The sequence below is a fragment of the Lissotriton helveticus genome, chromosome 5_1 (genome assembly GCF_964261635.1).
Source record: "Lissotriton helveticus chromosome 5_1, aLisHel1.1, whole genome shotgun sequence".
Lineage (NCBI taxonomy): Eukaryota > Metazoa > Chordata > Amphibia > Caudata > Salamandridae > Lissotriton > Lissotriton helveticus.
The window spans coordinates 1576407115-1576428525 of NC_136065.1; positions in this window are offsets into that span (position 1 = coordinate 1576407115).

The following is a 21411-nucleotide window of genomic DNA, read 5'->3' on the forward strand; positions in this document are numbered from 1 at the left end:
TCTCAGTATATATTCTTGAATCCTTTATTTCAGCCTTATGTGTGCCTACTTGTAGTGTTTGCCTATTGGCTTTGGCATGATTCTGTGCCTTCTTTGCCTCTTTTCGGGCCTAGAGGCATAAACTAGAGGGTAGCCATCTTTGTTCTTGCCTCTGCTGACTGAGGCGCTTGCAGGGTAAAGGTGATGTTTAGAGTTCAGCCTGTTATGTGCTAGAGAGGATCCAGTGAAAACTGGTTCTTATCGAAGGAATGTGTTTGTCTCTTAGGCCTAGACGCAACACGCAAGTGGCCACTGCGGTTGCGCAGAGAGCCTTGGAGCTGGCACAGAAATTCGGTAGGAGGCTGCTTTCTGTTGGAAATTTCCATGGGTAGAGAGCACTCTATATTACTGAAGTGCAGAGAAGTCAGAAGTTAGATGGTCTTTGGAGCTGAAGCAGTCAGATGGTCTTTGGAGCTGAAGCAGTCAGATGGTCTTTGGAGCTGAAGCAGTCAGATGGTCTTTGGAGCTGAAGCAGTCAGATTGTCTTTGGAGCTGTAGCAGTCAGTTGGTCTTTGGATTTGAAGCAGTCAGAGATGATCTTTGGAGTTGGAACTGTCAGCTGGAGCTGCCAGTTTGTCAGAATGTATTGAAGCAGTTGCCAGTCAGATGGAAGAGTTGGAGCTGCCAGTTGGAGCTTTTGGAGCAGTTGAACCAGTGGAGTGAAGTTAGCACGTTGGTGATGGTGCAGGAGAGAGAGAGAGAGAGAGAGAGTCCTGATTCCACCAGAGAGAGGAACAGACAGTTGGACCCTTCTTAACAGGGTGAGGTATTCTTAGCTAGTTTGCACTATATATAATCATTCACCCCCCCTTTTGCTTTCTAGGTGAAGTAACTCTTTCCTTTACTTTTCAGGCTATGCTTTGACTGTTAGGTGCTAATATGATTTCATAATGCAATGTTTTCCTTTGTCTTGTTCTCTTTCTAATAAATACCCCAATGATTAGCTATAATGAATCCCTTTTCTTTCAGCTATTTGCAGCGGTATGCAGTCATGTTATAATTCATTTTTTTCCCTTTCAGCTATCTGCAGTTATCTGCTTGTACATCATAATTAATCACTGTTCTTTCAGCTATATGTGAATGTGTTAGTAATTGCTATTCTAGTAATATAGCTTCCTTTTTGCTATTCTAATAAAGAGACCCCAATGTGCATTATCTTTTAGGTGTGTATGTGTGCATCTTCATAATATATTGTTATTCCTCCTTGTCATCCTATTAGTGTGTAAAGAGATCCCAATACTTAGTAATTGCACTTGGGAGTTGTTCACTATGACAGAATTAACCTTTCTTTTGAGCCAGATGCTGTTGTATAGAATGATGTGACTCCCTTCTTGCAGGTGGTAACTGTGGACAGGGGGAGAGGCTAGTTTTGATAGGAAATAACTTCCAGTGAGTTAAATTGGATAAATAGTTCTGTTTGGAAAGGTCAGACCCCTATTTAGTGCATAAGGTAGAATGGCTCTCATCAGATATTCAAATGGTAGATATCTAGGTAAGTCATAGGATAAATTAGAGCTGCTCTCCAACACGAGAGAGAGTAGAGTAGTCAGGGCCAGATTGTCGCGGGGCTACAAGTGAAGAGAGATTGCTATGGTGTGGTAAAGTTTGCTGCTCCCCGAGAAGCGAGGGGGTAGAGTAGTTCAGTCCGGATTGTCGTGGGGCTACAAGTGGGGACACTATAAATCAGCTGCTCCCCGACGAGAGGGGGTAGACCAACCCGATCCAGATTGCTGTGGGGTTGTACAGGTAAGCGTTATAAGTTAGACATCTGTTATCTGTAGTGTTGGTTTCTCTTTGTACAAGCGCTTAGAGACCCTGGGGTGATAATGCGCTATATAAATTGAAATAAATAAAAAAATAAAAATAAAATAATAGGATGTAGGATGGAATTCCGTAGTTTCTTTAGGATTTAGTAGTATATTAGTAGTATAGGCTTGTATGTATTGTGGGTTCCCCATTCCCAGGTAAGTACCCCAGGTACTGTTGTAAATAGGGACTGGGAAGGGATGGAGTTACGTGATGACTGGGTTTGTGGTGTTTGGGTGAGCTGCTAACTTGGTCAGAAAATCCGGTCATTACAGCCTCTCAGGATATATTAGAGCATGCTCACGATAGTGCTGTCGGATCTTCGCCGCTAGGGGCTCAATAGCTATGGCAAAGCGCAGCGGCGATAGGGGGCATCCCTGCCGGGTACCGCGTGTGATAGAGAAGGGTGCCGACTGACTGTCATTCACCACCACTCTGGCACGCAGCCCAGAGTATAGCAAGTTGATCCACTCTAGGAAGGGTGTCGGAAACCTCATTCGTTGAAGGACAAAAGCGTGATAGTCCCACTCCAGGGAATCGAACGCCTTAGTGGCATCAAGAAACACCACAGAAGCGTTGGCGTTCGGATCTATGTCATGGAGTGCAAATAGCATCCGCAAGTTATGGGGTGTGCCCCGAGTGGGCACGAAGCCTGACTGGTCCTGAAGCACCAGTGCCGTCATAAGGGGGCTGATACGATTAGTGATGAGTTTGGCCAGGGGCCTATATGAGTCGCACAGAGTAGGTGATTTGCCAGGTTTAGGTATAGAAATGATACGTTCCTCTCTCATAGTGGGGGGGGGGGAGTATACCGCTCTCTCTAGCCTCTTCATACACGTGTCTCAGCACTGGGATAAGCAGATGATGGAAGGTTTTATAAAACTCGGTCGGGAGGCCTTCCAGGCCCAGAGCCTTCTCGGACTGTAACTGCATTATCGCAGCAATGATTTTCTCATCCTCATGGTGCCATAGAAGGAATTCCCTTTGCCCGTCCCCCAGCCAGGCAATCACCGTATCCTCAAAGAGGAGTGCAAAATCAGCTGTCTGAGTTTTAGTAGATTTATACAGCCACTTGTAAAAACACCTAAAGATCTCTACAATCTCAGCCGCTTCGTTATGCATTTGCCCATCTTCCCCCTCAATTTCTAACACTGTGTTTGAGAAGCGTGGAGGTTGGACCAAAGCTGCCAGCATCTTTTCGGGCCTATCCCCTTCCCCATACCGCCTCGCTCTATGATATTTCCCTCAGTACTTGCACTCCCTCTCCGCGGTCTCTTGATATTCACTGAGGGCACTACGTAGCTTGGCTTGCAATTTAGGGGTGGGACACCGACGCAGTTCACCTTCGATGTGCCCAAGTTCCGTCTCTAGGCAACGCAAGGTGGATTGGATGTCTCTCAGGACTCCCCCACTCTTTGCAATACATACACCCGCACCGTGGCCTTAAAAGCGTCCCATAGTGTGGAATAATGTGCCACTGAGCCCTCGTTCTGGGGGAAGAAATCTGTGATCTCCTGCTCTAATTCCTGTTTGAATTCTGGGTCCAATAAGGAGAGTGGGTTAAAACGCCAAACTGAAAGGGGGAGTTAGGCTGCGGGAGTGTCACAGTGACCAACACCGGGGAATGGTCCGAATAGGTCCGAGGTAGGTGTGAGGAATGTGTAACCCATGGGACGAGACCCTTCGAAATAATCCAGGCATCTATCTTCAACCAAGAGGCACGGGCGGTGGTATAGCAGATGCCATCTCGCCTAGTCGGGTGCAAATGCCGCCAAGCATCAACCAGGTCATAGTCCTCAAGTAATGACTTAAGGGCGGCCTGTGAACGGGAGTAGTGATGTGGTTGCGGGTGTGAGCGATCCATACCAGGGGCAATTGTCACATTGAGATTCCCCCCCATTAGGAGATGCACCGACCCAATCTCCAATATCTTTCCCCATAGCATCCGGAAGAAGGTTTGATTGGCAATTAGGCCCCAGAGGATGGAATACCACCCCTGCTTGTCCCATTTCCCAGCGGGGTATAAGGGAGGTACTTCCTCACCAGTATGCACGTACCACGGGCATACGTAGAGTAGGAAGAGAAGCATGTGTGACTAGCCCATCGAGCAGCAAAGGTAGGGGGGACAGTGGGGTTAAAGTGCGTCTCCTGTAGCATAGCGCAGTGTACATTGTGTCTGTCTAAATAGGCCAGTAGGTTTCTACGTTTACGGGCCTCCCCCATCCCTCTGACATTCCAGGTAAGGAAACGGTAGGAAGGGGGTCCTGAGCGGTCATCCATGGCAAAGTCTGGGGTGGTGCATTGTCCTGGAGCATGTAACGGCATCATGGTAAACAAAGCTCGTGGCAACAGTGGCACAAAATACAGTGGCTTGTGACGTGGCATGACATCGATCATCACGTAAAGTCTCAGCTAACAGTTCCCCCTGCCCCACCCACATCAGCAGCCCAATCCTGCCGTGGCCCAATTCCCTCCCCCCCCCCACCCACCCCATCTCCCAACCCACAAAATGAGGCTCCCAACAGGGGAAAACATATGTACCAGTTCCATAACTACTGGCTCTAAACCCACATTCATCACAGTAAGGGGCCACCTGCGAGGTGGAGTCCAAAGGGCAACCACGGGTCTTCCTCGCTATAACGAGGGTGCTCGGGAGAATATATATCGGTCATCTGGAACCTAGTTACATACAACACACATTTCCTAGAACCTTCTGGTTTTTGTAAAAAGCAAAAACAGGCGTTGGGGCAAAGACCAGTTCCAAAGCGATCGCTCTGCCCATGCCTCCATGACATCGGCCAGCATCTCGAATTATTCAGCTGGGCCACGTCGACCCTTCATGGGGGGATGAAACCCTCCTCCCCAAATCCCCCCCCCCAATCATGCAGTTACCCCTCTCACCTATACCGCTCAGATCAGGATCCCCAGGTTGAAATTCGTGTCCATGGGCGATGTACAGGAGGTTGGGGATCATTCCACATCCAAAGTGCCTCCACCTGCATCAGAGCGATGGGGCGGCGAAGTCCACCCCGCCGCCGTCTTAAGTAGGGTCCTCAGGAAGTCCTGTGCAAGCTGCGGAGTGGTGAAAAAATGTTGCTTACTTTGTAGGTCACTTTAAGCTTTGCAGGGAAGAGCATCGCGTAGGGGATGTTAAGTTACTGCAGCTTCTTTTTCACCTGCTGAAATTTCCGTCTCTGCTCCTGTACCGCCATGGTGAAATCGGAGTACATCGAAATGTCCATCCCTTCATGTAGGAGTTGTCCTTTATCTCTGGAGAGGCACAGGGCCACATCCCGGTCCGGATAGTTAAGCAAGTGGGCAATTATTGGGCGAGGTGTCGCTCCAGACACCGGGCAAGCCGCTAGCGACCTATGAGCTCGCTCCACCATCAACACCAGTGAGAACGCCTCCCTTCCGAATAGAGCTATGAGAAGGAGCTCCACATAGTCTTCCATCCTCCCGGTAGCAGTTGTTTCCGACACGCCCAAAATGCGGAGGTTGTTCCGTCGAGAGCGGGATTCGAGATCCTCATTCTTGGCCGCAATCACCCTCAGCATTCTCTCCATATCCAGCGTGCATGACGTAGTCGTGGTGGATGCGTCCTCCAGGTCCGAGATCCGCCGCTCCGCCTCCGTCAGGCGCTCTTCATGTTTGTCTACTTTATGCGACACCCCATCTAGCCACGCAGACATGGAGTCCATTTTTTATTCTATTGAGGTCAGGCTAGACTGCATGGCCAGGAGCAGTTCCTTCAGGTCAGAGGTCGAAGGCACCTGGTTCTCCGCCTGCTCCTCTTCAAGGTCTGTGTGCGAGCGCGTGCCTTTGCGCGCCTCAAAGTTCAGTTTTGGCTGGCGGCCATCGGGTTTTCCCATGGATCCCAGCCGTGCAGCCCGGCTCGCAGCGCAGGCCTTCTCCTCTCCACTCAGATCCGGGCCAAATAATAAAATGAGGGGCTCCCTTTCTGTGTCTCACACCTTCAATACCCGGCGCTGTGCTGCAGAGGGTCCGCCTCCAGACGCGCCCAGGGGGAGAAAGTCAGCCCTCCTCGGCAGGGGTGGGGCAGAGAAGTCCCAACTGCGCCCCTAAGTAGGTCCTCTCCGAATCAAACTGGGGCCCCCTTGCTGTTATCCAGGCCGCTCACGGGACTTCAACCCAAGCAGGCAGCAGGTGCTCTAGTCGCGCTCCAGTACAGGCCTCCAGACGGGCCACTACACCTCCACAGGGCTTCCAGCCACTGAGCCCCACTATCCGTGTTTCCAGCACACTTCTCCTTTTCCTGTCAGGCCAGAAGAGGGGGCCCCAGGCCAGGCAGCCGACCCACAATCAACCAGGCTCTCACAGCCCTCGCCTCCCGTCTAGCACCAAAGCTCCCCCGGAGTCCCTGACAATCAAACTATTAGAGTGCAGCCTCAGTCACTGCAGCAGGCCCGGCGGTTCCCGGTAAGCCCCACTCACCGCCAATCTTTCTACCAAGCGCCTCCACCAGGGACGGGGCCAGCACGGCTTCACGCGGCAATCTGCTGCCTCGCCGTGTCCCGCTCCTCCTGGATTCCGGCCTTATATCGATTCTCCCAGGCCAGCCTGCAGGGTCCACACACACCGCCCGAGCAGGGAGGCCACAGAGCAGGCAGCCGGGGGTCTCATCATATGCAGAGCAGCGTCGCCCGCTCGCGCAACAGGCACCACGTACCTGTCTCTCCGTGAGAAGCCGCTCCCGCCAGGTGGATTAATGCCCCGCTCCTGCCACCAGACAGGCGCATCCTTCCTACAAATGCGCGGATCCGGCCCGCAGTCCCGCTGGCACCAGAGCCAGCCGGTGGTGCCTCTCCACCTCGCTCGGGTTCGGCAGGCTCACGCAGCCATCGTTGCACTCCAGATAAGACAATTCCTTATGGGGTAACCCAGTATCCCTCAGAACCTGGGCAATACAGTAATAGTTTCAACAATGGCTCCGTCGGGTACTACCAAAATTGCTTTAAATCATATAATTATCTTTAACTCCAATGTAGACATAACATTTCTACTTATTATGCCGCCTCTATTAGGCCATGAAGTGCAAAAACCAAACACTGAAAAGGGTCAGTACGGCATTTTAATCATTGAATCATTTTTCATTCATAGTTTTTGCTTTTTTCTTATCGACTGACAACTTTGAATATGCAATAAAATTTACAAAAAACGGCGCAACAATTCAGTTTGGTGAGCAAAGTGACATAATGTGAGATAAATGTGACACAGTGACATCAAGTGATCTATATACATGTGCGTGAAAAAGGTCTATAGAAGGGGAAGAATGAATTAGAGAGGCCAATTCTCATTAAGCTGATACTCAAGACCAACAAATTATATTCAGTGGATGTATTATGTTGGACATGGTTGACTGGTCCTTTTTGTGAGTATGTCGACGTTTCGACCCTGGGACACCTTATTTATGGGTCTCTAGCGGGTCTTCTCCAGTATTTGGGGTGTCTTTCATAGATTCACATGCCTGAATCATTCCCCGTCGTCGGAGTAGGAGTCCCACGGTATATAAAAAAGCAGTAATAAGCCATTTGTACATAGCAAATAACAGTTACAATAAACCAGGAAGTGAAGTAGCCTCGGCTACCAATGAAAAACTTCCACATTAGTGACCATCCAAGTCATTATGTTAGACCAAACTGCAGCCAATCAGGCCACAGCTCCCACCTAGGTATTCTCCCCAGAGACCCAGGCTGTCAGATTTTTTACCGCACGTCGTGTGATAGGGAGTCTCTCTGAGCTCTGCTCAGTTTTCTTCTTCTACTTTGAAAGTTTGAAAGTTTCTTCTTTCCAACATGTCCACATCTAAGTCCCTTTTCAGGGCTTGTGACTCTTGTGGCAAGGCAAGGCTCTTCAAGGAAGACCCTCATTCTCTCTGCATTTACTGCTTGTATCCAGACCATCAGGCTAAGGAATGCAAGATTTGTCGCACTTTTCCAACAAAAACCCTCAGGGACAGAGAGGGTCGCCTCCTACTATGGATACAACGGAATAAGGACAAGGACTTGCCACTCTCTGAGGTAGGAAGTTTGGCCTCTATGTCTTCTATGGGATCTAGGAAGAGAATAGCTGAGGGTACAGTAACTACCCCTAAGGCTAAGGTGGCGAAACAGGCCCAGCACACTGCTGAGGAACCTTCAACTTCTAAAGTGAAGAAAGCCTGTCAAAAATCTGTCAAACAGCCTGTCATTAAAAAGACTGTCCCTTTATTGTCACCTCAGAGGCCTACACCCAAGGCAGCAGCTTCTCTGCCGGTTTCCTGTCAGACTGCCACTACAGTGACTTCTACTGTGACCTATTCCTCACCAAAACCCTCTTTGGTGGTGTCCTCGGTGTCCTCACCTACTTATGTGCAGGTTCAAATTCGTCCTATCTCGTCGACGAAGAAAGTTTCACCAACCGTCGACGAGCCTCCGTCGACAAAGCCCTCCTCAGCGTCGAAAAATCCCTTCCCGTCGACGACGACACTACCGTCGACGAAGAAAGCCTTGCCGTCGACGGCTTCACCGTCGCCGAAGCACCCGTCGACGGACTCATCGTCGACGAGGAAGACTCCGTCGACGATCCAACCGTCGACGGCCCCGTCGACGAAGTCGTCGACGACGGCCTCGTCGACGAAGAAGTTAACGCCGTCGACGGCCCCGTCGACGAAGAAGAATGTTCCGTCGACGACGAAAGGTGTTCCGTCGACGACGACGACGACGTCGTCGACATCGAAAAATGGATCGTCGACGAGACCTCTCCAGCAGTCATCGACGACGGCGAGTTCCTCCCTCACAGCAAAGTCAATGCCACAGGACTTCTCGGTGGCCCAAGGGAATCCAATGACGCCAAAACTGTCAACTTGCACAGATCTTCAAGTATGGTCTGCAAAGAGCAACCCCATATCGTTGCTTTCTCCAGCCACCACTGCGGCGATTTTACAACGCCCATCACAGTCTGCATGTATGTCACCACTCACGATGCCAGACAGGCTTTTGGATTCCGACGAGGACTCTGGTGCAGACTTATTTCCGGCAGCTACAAGTCCATCTGACTTGCTCATACACGTTAAGGAACAAGAGGAAGAGGAGCAGGTGACACAACACACAGGGTTGGATCCTGCACCCCCGTCTGGGACACAAATGCCCATGGAATTATTTAGAAATTTGATGTCCATGTTGGATGATTATTATCAACGGTTTCCGCCCTCGGAATCGGGCGAATCGCACATCACTTCCCCCCCGCCTAGAGGAACTCCGCATTCAGTCCCTCCTAACATGGAAGACTCGGTACATGCCCCATCCATGCCAGTACCATCTACTCAACCGGTGGATGACAACTCTGAAGAGGAGGCTCATGAAGAAGGAGAATTGGATGACTCGGATTCGTCGGAGTATGAGGATTATCAGGCTGACTCCCCTGCTCCAGATGAACAGCCGAAGGCTGAATCACCACCGGTGGATATTGCAAATTTCCATAGGATTATGGATAACGCTACCAAACGGTTTCTCATTACCATGGAGACAAAACAGGATGATTGTTTCCTGTATGATTTCAAGAATCTCTCCCAAAGACAGAGCTGGTCGATACCGATCATAGAGTTTATTTGGAAAGAAGGTCTGAAGATCATGGCCACTCCAAACTCTTTACCTCCAGTTTTGCCACGAGTGGATAAAAAATACAGAGCGCCTGCTTCTTCACCGGCTTGCCTGATTGGACAGGCCAAGACAGACTCAGTCATTGCACAAGCAGCTCAAAAAAGGGCGAAAAACCCATCATCTCAAATCTCCACGCCTACAGATAGAGACGGAAGACGACTCGATACCATTGGCAAAAAAGTCTCCACGATTGCAGCAACCACAGTCAGGGTTGCAAATTCTATGGCGATTCTTGGCCGATACGATAGGCAAATGTGGTCTGACATTTCGCCTTATATTAAGAAACTGCCTGAACCGGACCGGTCTGAGGCGATCAAAATTTTACAAGAAGGGGAGTGTGCATCGTCAGAGATCATTGACGCCGCAGTGGATGTGGCAGCTACAGGCTTCAGACAATTGGCAGGAGCCGCAGTCCTTCGGAGAGAGGGATGGTTGAAATCTACATCCTTTAGACATGAAGTGCAGTCCAAGGTCTTAAATATGCCTTATGATGGCGAGTTCCTATTCGGCTCGCACGTGGAGGAAGCTTTGCAGGCCATCAAAAAGGATACTGAAACTGCACGATCTTTGGGCACTCTGCAGTTTCGTAAATCTTCCTTTCGTGGCGCAAGAGGAAGGGGAAATTTCTCCAATAGGGGAGGATATTACCAACAGCGCAACTACACCACTTCTCAAAACACACAGAGGTTCCAGCCATATAAGCAACAGCCTTATGGCCAAAGACGTAACTCTTACACACAGCCCCGAGGAAAACCAACATATCGTGGAAGAGATAACACCAACAAGAAGTGAAGTTCACTTCCTGCCGTCAAAGTGTCCCCGCCAAAAACAAATTGGAGGAAGAATATCCCAACATTACTCAAAATGGTCCAAGATTACTACAGACAAATGGGTGCTGGATGTGGTATCCAAGGGACACATTTTAGAATTTGTAAAAACCCCTCCAAATTCTCCTCCAAAAGGGCCGCCCCCAGCACATCTCAAGGAGCTCTTCATCCAAATCAATTCCATGATTCGAAAAGGGGCAATCGAGAGAGTACCTCGACACCAGAGAGGGACAGGTTTCTACTCTCGTTTTTTCTTGATACGCAAAAAATCAGGGGAATGGCGCCCAATCCTCGATTTGCGTGCCCTGAACAAATTCATCAAAAAATTGACGTTCAGAATGTTAACACTCCAGGAGATCCTACAGTTTTTGGCAGAAGGGGACCACTTGGCAACACTCGACCTTCAGGATGCCTACTTCCACGTCCCTATCTTCCCCAGACACAGGAAGTTCCTAAGGTTCAGAGTGGCTGGCAGGGATTTCCAATTCAAGGTGCTTCCCTTTGGACTACGTTCAGCCCCGAGGGTATTCACAAAAATGCTAGCACCCGTAGCGGCGCACCTACGATTGCAGGGAATTCAAATATACCCTTATCTGGACGATTGCCTTATCAAGGCCAATTCCTACGCCACAGCAAGCGACCATGTCCAAAAATGCCTTTGCCTGTTTCAAAACCTGGGGTTTTCAGTGAACTTCGAGAAGTCAGATCTAATTCCATCTCAAAGAAAGTCCTTCTTAGGAGCAACGCTGGATTCCAAGCTCGCCCAGGTCTTCATTTCAAACGAAAGGCAGACAAAGATCAGAACGATGGCAACCACACTCCTCAGAAAAGAGTACGTTTCTGTTCGGAGATTCAAATCTTTCCTAGGGATGATCTCATCGTGCATCCCTCTCACTCCAAACTGTCGTCTGAGGATGAGACCATTACAAGAGGAACTCAGTCACCAATGGGTGCAGATATCGGGGTCCTTCGAGGATCTCATTACACTGACGCCTCGAATGAAGGACACAATCCTGTGGTGGAGTCAGGCACGCAACCTACAAATCGGCTGTGCCTTCCTCGCAGAAGTCCCAAGGTTCATCTTGACCACGGATGCCTCCCTAGAAGGTTGGGGCGCTCACCTTCAAGGGATGACGATCAGCGGCAAATGGGACGCTCAACAGAAGAAATGGCACATCAATCTGCTGGAGTTACGAGCCATTTTCCTCGCCCTAAAATCCTTTCTGGCAATCCTACAAGGCTCCACAGTGTTGATTCGAACAGACAACACAACGAGCATGCATTACCTGAACAAGCAGGGGGGCACAAGATCAGCCCGGTTGTCTCAACAGGCTCAGGAGATCTGGACTTGGGCTCTGGATCACGACATCAACTTGTCAGCGGTGCATGTTCCGGGAGTAGCCAATGTACTGGCAGATTCGCTGAGCAGATCCAAGAAAAGCACTCACGAATGGGAACTGCATCAGCCGGCGCTGGATCGGATCTTCCAGAGGTGGGGTCTCCCCGATCTGGACCTGTTTGCAACTTATCAGAACAAGAAATGTACTCACTTTGCGAGCTGGATTCCCCACAGGGACTCTTGCGGGGTCGCTCTCTCACTCAATTGGGAACGGATCTTTGCCTACGCCTTCCCGCCAATTCCGCTAATACCCAAGGTCATCAAGAAAATGAGAAAGCAACCGTGTCGAATTATCCTGATTGCTCCACGGTGGCCACGACAATATTGGTTCACGCAGCTTCTCCTTCTATCAGAATGCGAGCCAATTCAACTGCCCCGAATTCCACACCTTCTAACAATCCAAGAAGGCAAGGTGTTTCATCCAGACCCTCAATCTCTGAAATTATCGGCTTGGCTCCTCAACACCACGAGTTTGCGCACTTGAACATTCCACAAGACTGTCAGGAAGTCCTGGCCAACGCTAGGGCGCCTTCCACAAACAAGACTTACAAATTAAAGTGGAAACGTTTCTGTGTTTGGTGCCAAACTATGAATTTGCATCCAATGACTGCGAACCCAGAAACGATATTGCCCTTCTTTTTGCAGCTCGCTAAATCAGGTTTGGCGCACTCAACACTTAAAGTGTTCTTAGCCGCCATATCACGATACCGTCAGGACGGTAAGACTTCTCTCTACTCCTCAAGGATAATACAACAATTCTTTAAAGGCTTATTTCGTATGTTTCCACCTGTACGCCGGCCACCTCCATCTTGGCATTTAAATATAGTCCTGGCACAGCTTCTTCGCCATCCCTTTGAGCCTATTCATAAGGTCGATCTCAAGTTCATCACTGGGAAGGTTGCATTACTGTTGGCACTAACATCAGCCAGACGAGTGAGTGACATGCAAGCATTCACCATTAAGCCACCATTCTTACAATTCACACCTGACTCTGTGATACTACGCACCAACCCGAAGTACATGCCCAAAGTACCATCAGATTTTCATCTCAATGAGCCTGTGATACTTAAGACATTTTTTCCCAATCCGCAGTCACCAGCTGAGCGGACTTTACACACATTAGACATTAAGAGATGCCTTAAATTTTATCTTTCAAGAACAGCTGCCATCAGGAAGACGGATCAGCTATTTGTGGCATATGGCAGACCAAGACAAGGTTGTGCTGTTTCCAAACAGACTATCGCCAGGTGGGTCTCATCCACAATAGGGTTATGCCATCAACAAGCAGGTAAACCCTTACAGACCTTACCTAGAGCCCATTCTACAAGAGCAGTCTCCTCTTCAACTGCGTTATTTGCTGGTGTGCCTCTCCCGCATATTTGCAGAGCAGCAACATGGTCCAGCAGGCACACATTCACGAGGCATTACTGTCTGGATTCTTCAAGCGACACCGATGCCTCGGTGGGGAGAGCAGTCCTGCGAAATCTGTTTCAGTAAGGTGAGCCTCTGGTGTTCTCTCCCACCTCCTTTTCCACTCTTTACGCTTTCTTATGATGTTGCATTGCTTTCTGTTTATGCATGATAACTATGTTTTGGCGTATAAGAGCGAGATATTGTATTACTGCTAACTACTCGGATTCAGGCATGTGAATCTATGAAAGACACCCCAAATACTGGAGAAGAACAATAGTTACTTACCTGTAATCTGTGGTTCTCCAGTATTGGTGTCTTTCATAGATTCACATGCACCCACCCACCTCCCCTCAGAGTCTCACCCAGACTGTTATGATATAGCTGTATATACTCTGGTACACTCCAGTGCTACAAAAATCTGACAGCCTGGGTCTCTGGGGAGAATACCTAGGTGGGAGCTGTGGCCTGATTGGCTGCAGTTTGGTCTAACATAATGACTTGGATGGTCACTAATGTGGAAGTTTTTCATTGGTAGCTGAGGCTACTTCACTTCCTGGTTTATTGTAACTGTTATTTGCTATGTACAAATGGCTTATTACTGCTTTTTTATATACCGTGGGACTCCTACTCCGACGACGGGGAATGATTCAGGCATGTGAATCTATGAAAGACACCAATACTGGAGAACCACAGATTACAGGTAAGTAACTATTGTTCTTCTTCAGGACGGGGGCAGATAGGAGTGGTTGCGCCAGTTCTTCAAGAGTTAGACATCCTGATGTTCAATTCCATCAGTCGGTCTTCTTATATATTTGCTGAATATCTATTTAGGAAGGCATTAGTCCTTTATTTAATCATCACGAAGGATTTAAACAGTGCAGAACGGGTTTCCAACACGCGTTTTTTCAGAGACAGAAGCCGCCCAGTAGAGCAGACGCGCGTTGGAAACCCGTTCTGCACTGTTTAAATCCTTCGTGATGATTAAATAAATCACCGGATGATACACGAGCAGTCACGTAGGAATTTACAACATATCGTGGCTTAAACTATTATAACGGAGACATCACCAGAGCTATTATTGGATATTGGAAACTAACACAAATGGATCCTAACAATTAATAACAAATTGCCAGTGAATAGGATTATACAAGGACTAATGCCTTCCTAAATAGATATTCAGCAAATATATAAGAAGACCGACTGATGGAATTGAACATCAGGATGTCTAACTCTTGAAGAACTGGCGCAACCACTCCTATCTGCCCCCGTCCTGAAGAAGACCCGCTAGAGACCCATAAATAAGGTGTCCCAGGGTAGAAACGTCGACATACTCACAAAAAGGACCAGTCAACCATGTCCAACATAATACATCCACTGAATATAATTTGTTGGTCTTGAGTATCAGCTTAATGAGAATTGGCCTCTCTAATTCATTCTTCCCCTTCTATAGACCTTTTTCACGCACATGTATATAGATCACTTGATGTCACTGTGTCACATTTATCTCACATTATGTCACTTTGCTCACCAAACTGAATTGTTGCGCCGTTTTTTGTAAATTTTATTGCATATTCAAAGTTGTCAGTCGATAAGAAAAAAGCAAAAACTATGAATGAAAAATGATTCAATGATTAAAATGCCGTACTGACCCTTTTCAGTGTTTGGTTTTTGCACTTCATGGCCTAATAGAGGCGGCATAATAAGTAGAAATGTTATGTCTACATCGTTGCACTCCAGGGCAAGTCTTTGTCGGGGGGCCGTAAGCAAGCACCCCCAGCGCTCCGGTCCTAGTACCAGGCCGCCCCCACAGTTCCACAGCTTCCCAGGCCGCAGACTCGTGGCATCTCCGCAACTTGAGCAAATCGCCAGCGCCAGTCGGGGGCAGTTCTTCACAGTAGCCCCACCATCAGTGACTCCGCAGACGATCGGAATCGGCAGCACCTCCAGGCACCGCCAGCCAGGTCCAGCAATCTCCGCAGCTACTAAGCCTCCTCAGTCCGCCATATTAAGTCCGATCCCCGCAGCAGTCAGCAGCAGCCATCCTCCGCGCACAGGCAGGTTCCAGCAATTTCCGTGCTTAAATAGTCTTCTGTACACTTCTGCTGCACAAAGCTTGATTTACCAGCACAACCAAGCACCGGATGGCTAGGATAACAGTTGGATCGTCCCCCGAGCCGCAAGAGCCTCACAGCAGTGCGGCCATCTTGCTTGGTGCCCTCTAGCGCCCCCATCCAACTAACACTTACATGTCCAACGATCAAATTAAATAATCTTTCCCTATTGTACTTCACCACTACTCCTTTTTGGATTCTGTAGTAGCGTGCTACTCTCTGAACTGCACTTTGACACCTCATTAGGAATATTAAGCGCAATATAAATGTAATTATAACACTAAACATTATTCTGCTGCCTATACTCCCGTTGGCTCTATGTTCAGACTGAGGAGCCTCTCACACTAGAGCAGCTTGTTGAGGCGATCACCGTCCTGGGAAAACATGGGACCTGATGGGTTTCCATAAGAGTGTTACCATAAATTTCAAGACCAGGTCGCTCCCCACCTCTTGGCCCTTTATAGGGATGCAATAGACATAGGTAGGTTTCCTCCTGAACTTTATGTTTCTACAATAGTGATCCTCCTTAAGGCAGCAGAGCCACCTGAACACTGCTCCTCTTTTCATCTAATTTCCCTGATTAATACAGAGATACAAATATATGCTAAGATATTGGCAACAGGCTCCAGCAAGCTCACCCGGACCAATGTGGCTTCATGCCCGCCCGAAGTACAAGGTCTGCATACAAAACATGCTAGTAGCTCTGGCCTAAATGTCAACTCTACAGGTCCTTGTGCCCTCTTTTTAATACATTTTGAAAAGACCTTTGATTCACTCGACTGGTGTTATCTGTTTATGGTTCTGAAGAGGATGGGGGTTGGCCCCAAATTTTGCAGCTATACAATGCCCCCACTGCTCAAGTGCAGGTGAACGGAACAATGTCGGACACCTTCCCAATGTACCAGAGATGCCCACTGTCTCTGGGCTGCTTTTCACAAACCATTGAACCCTTGGGTCAGCTCTTCCGTTGTGATGCACGGGTGGAAGTGGCGGGAACATATGAAAGATGGGATGTGGATGACACCCTTTTTCTAGCCAATCCTCATGTCTTGGGGCCCCGCTCCCTAGAGATACTTACCCTGAAGCAGCTTTGTGCCTCCAAGGGAGTTGACCCAAATCACTCTTAGTTGCCATCTATGGCGATCAAGGTGTAGTCACCTGGCACCAGTCGATTCCTATTCAGAAGCTTAGCTTTCAATATGTGGGTGTTTATATCTCTACAAACCTCTTGCCTGAAGTCTTAACCGTACGACCCATATTTCTAACATGAAACAGGAGTTCCAGAGATGACACAAACTCCCAATTAATCTGTCCGGCAAGATGGCTATATCAGGGCTCGAAAAATCCACTCACCCACTCGCATTGTTTAGCGAGATTTATTCAAGACGAGCTATTTTTAGAGACTACTCGCCCTTTTTGGCGAGTTGAAAATCCTCTAACTTCCAGGAAGACAAACTGACTTATGACTTCTGTCTCTGAAAGCAGAGCAAATTGGAACGGATAAGATTTAAAGGCATCTTTATTGCTCACCAAGTGAAAAAGCAATACAAAAATGCCATTAAATCTTGTTATCTTGTCACATTTGCTGGCTTTCAGAGAGAGAGGTCAAAAGTTAGCTGACCTTATTGCATTTATTTTTCTTTCTGTGACTTAAGTTAGAGGATTTTGTAATGTGAACTGTGTGACAACTGAACTGTGCAAAGCATGTTAAATAAAAGGCTGTAAGATGTGAGGCTTTTTTCTAACACTGAAATAGATACATAGTTAACTGTTCAAACATTTCAAATATATTTCACTAGTTATAAAGACATTTTTGTAATTCTGTGGTGAAAAAACTTTTTACAGGATCAAGACAACTTCGAACACTTGGTGATGTGCACATTTTAAAATTGTTTGCTGAAACCCAATTTCCAAATATTGTTTATGCATTATCATCAAGAAAACTACGTTAGTGGGAAAATGTTGTGGCCATTTCAATGGAAAATATGCTGTCTGTAAATGCACTACCACATCATGCTTTGGTAATATATTATGAAAAGTGAGTTTTTAAACATGAACTGGGAATTATTACTGCTCCTGCCCAGATGAAAATGCTATTAGTGAACTAAAAGGCAAGCCAGGAATCAGGTGTACCCTATATATGGGCTCGATTCTAGGTATACATGCAGCAAACATTTAGTCTATAGTTTTTTTGTACAGCAGAAATACTGAACCTGCATATTTGAAGGTGCTCTCTAATGTGATAATAAAGAAAAAGGCAGCTCCATAAGACAAAATATTTGCCTAGGATCACACAATTTGAGACCAGTTCACGGGTTAAGTACATTACAGTTAGGTCGAGTAGATTATTTAAGTTACTAGACCTGCAGGTCTAGTAAACATTTTATGATTTTTCGAGCCCTGTATATTTAATATGATGCTCCTGCACAGATTTATGTATACTCTCCAACATTTCCCCTTTGACATTCCCAGTAGCAGGATTGGGATTACCACTTTGTGTGATGTGTGGAAAGGGGGATTACCTACAATCCTTCCCAGAGCTTCAGCAACAATTCTCCCCATCTAACCTGCAGTTTCATAAGTATTTACAGCTCCATCAGATCACATCCAGGTCCCTACTGGACTGCCTCATCACAATCACCTAGAGGCCAAACGCCTCAGTAAAGGTGCTGTGTCTCATATATACCATACATTGGTGAACAATGCGCCAGAGGTGTTCCTGTCACGCAAACAGAAATGGGAAGGATGAATGGACCTCCTGGAGGACTTGGACTGGCGGGATGCATGGATGGCTCCCTGCAAAACAGCCATCTCTTCCAGGATGAGACTGATCCAACTGCACTACCTCCACACCACTTATTTTACTAAACGCTTATGGAAAATTGGAAACTCCCCTTACCCACCGGTTTCCAGTGTTCTCACGACAAGTCTGATATTTTTCCACATTGTATGGCCCCTGATGGCGGGTTTTTGGCAGGGGGGGTTTTGGGAGGGCATTGATCAAATGTTATTCCAAGATGTAGGCAGATGGTAGACCTAACCCCATGAGTTGGCCTACTTGGTATACTGGAGGACCCCGGCAGGCCCTGATGTGAGCAAATAATGGTGGCGGTGGCTACAACGCTCGCCAATTGAGACACTGCTTACAAATGGACAGCCCTTCAGTGCTCACTCTCTCTCACATGGCTTTTTTCTAAACCATCCCTGAAACGTGCACTACTTAACTGTTTTGCTGTGAAACACACAGCCGACATAGCTGCCTTTATCCTCAACCAAGACCTCGACATCCTCATATAAATCTGGTTAAATGACTCCTCCAACCACTCCTTGGATATCTTGGTCCATCCCAAGTATGGAATCATTAGGCTAGACCGCCCAAAACACACTGGGGGGTCGCCTAGCCTGTATTTACAGAGCCTTGCTCTCTGTAAAACAATCTCCCACTTCTTCTCTGCCCTCTTGTGAGTATCTTAAGGTTGACCTCTTCACCACCATCTATTCCAAATGCTACCTCCTTATGTTCTATCACCCCCCCCCCCTTGTGATAGTTGCTCTTTTATCGAACAGATCATAGAGGTTACCACCTCCAACGACGATCACACCAACCAGATCTTCCTTGGTGACTTCAACATCCATTGGAACAATATCAATGACCCGCTCGTGAATGGCCTCAAATCCTTCCTCCAGGACCGCAACCTCATCCAAGTCAGCAATGGTCTGTTCAATGAGAAAGGAGCAACCCGTGACCTAATCACAGCTAACAAGAACACCTTACTTGTTGACTATTCTCCCTTGTGATTGGACCAACCATCACTGCATTACCTCCCTAAAAAAAAAAGCAGTCACCTCCAAGGGCCAACCAAAGAAAGCCAGACAATGAACCAGTTACACCAGTCACATGAATTCTTTACTGCGCACAGTAAAACCCTGGTTTCACCGCCCACCATGACAGAAGTCCAAGACCTCACTGATCACTATTTCAACTCTATGATGGATACTATTGACCCATAACAACTAAAAAGAATACCATCCAACATCTGGTCAGTGATCTTAATGAAGAATGGCGTCTCCTTAGGTTTGCTGAAAGAGCATAGAGACGCACTCCCTCCTCATCCAACCTCACACTCCTGCATCAATGCCAGACCTACAATAGGCACATTAGGTACTCCAAAGCAGCGTTCTTCCAAAATTAACTCTACATGGATACTAATTGCAGAATAATCAGAAAATCCACCAGCAAAAGCGATCCTACTTCCTCTACCAAAGCATCCCCCTACCTGTGAAACTTTTGCCTCCTTTTTTGCTAAGAAAACGTTGTTAATCACCAATGACATCCAGACCACAGTCTTCTACCGCCCCAACCCCTATGACTCCCTCCCACCAAGAACCAGGAAGCTCTCACGCATAGCCACCTATAAACAATGCCTCCTAGTCCGGCTTCACAACCGTTGACGAGATTGGCACTCAATCTTCTGACCTCCTTGAAATGTTCTAACCACTTCAATGATCCCCTCCCAACTAAACTCCGAAATTAATCCATTCACCTCCTATTCCCTCTGTGGACTAAGGTTAGCAATGCCTCTCTCTCCTTGGGCTTCCTACCAGACTGCCTCAAAATTTTGTCAGGTTACCCCATACCTAATTTTTTAAAAACTAACTCCGGCCAGGTCGATCCTAACAACTACCGCCCCATCTCAAACATACCTACTCGGGGCCAAACGCCTAGAAAAATGTGTGCACAATTTATTGACCAGTACCAATCTGGCTTCCGATCGGGTCATAGCAAGGACACTGCCATGGTCCATATCATCAAGGATGCCCTACACTCGCTTGAATGCAATGACTCGTGCCTCCTGATCCAACTGGATCTGTCAGCAGCTTTTGACACCATCAATCATGCAACCCAGCTCGACATTCTACAACATAGGATGGGTCTATCTCCAGCACTTTGCTAAACTGGTTCTCCTCCTTTCTTCACAACAGGTCGCAGTGCTTCCTTGTTAATCACGCCTTATCTGAGCAGTCCCCACCATCGCTATGCATCCCCCAAGGCTCTATGCTTTCACCGAACCGGTTCGACCTCTTCATAGAACCCCCTTAACCAATATCCTCGAATGCTCCCACATCTCCTACCACATGTATGTCGACGACACCCATCTCTACATGAGAATAACCTCCGTTAAAGACATCGACACCCTTACTAACAACCTGAAATGAACTCAACAATGGCTGACGCGCAATCATCTCAAATTCAATGTCCTTAAAACTGAATTCCTACTGATCGCTCCAGCCACCTCCAACGTCTAAGAATATAAGTCACTTCTCTCTGCCCTTAATTGCACCCCACTCATTGACTGTCAAAATACTAGGTATCACCCTGGACAAAGACCTCTCAATGCATAAACACATCAGCGCCATCACCAGAGGAACCAACCATAAGTTACATATCCTTGGAAAACTAAAACCTTCACTTCCCAGGGATGACCTCATAAACGGAGGCTTCCAGGCATCAAAGACTCCTCTGCACCAGCGTTCCTTTGCACTTTTTGGACTAGCCCACGAGGCTCCCTGCTCCAGCTGCAAGAACTCCTCGCCGCACCCGCTTCGCGGGTGCCGCTTCGTCGGAGGGATTGTGCGTCTGCAGCAGCGCGGGAGGACAGGCAAGGCGGCAAGGCGGTAAGGGGCGCGAGGCACCGGCGGGGCTGTGAGCGTGCAGGGACTTCGTTTCCCAGAAGTCCCTGCGAGACCAAGGAAGAGCTTCCGGTCCGCTCTCCCCGCCGGCCCGCCCCCCGCCCACCAAAGGTTTTTAAAAATCTCCCTGCAACCCCCACTTTGTGTCTCACTCACTTCGTTAACGGAGGCTTCCAGGCATCAAAGACTCCTCTGCACCAGCGTTCCTTTGCACTTTTTGGACTAGCCCACGAGGCTCCCTGCTCCAGCTGCAAGAACTCCTCGCCGCACCCGCTTCGCGGGTGCCGCTTCGTCGGAGGGATTGTGCGTCTGCAGCAGCGCGGGAGGACAGGCAAGGCGGCAAGGCGGTAAGGGGCGCGAGGCACCGGCGGGGCTGTGAGCGTGCAGGGACTTCGTTTCCCAGAAGTCCCTGCGAGACCAAGGAAGAGCTTCCGGTCCGCTCTCCCCGCCGGCCCGCCCCCCGC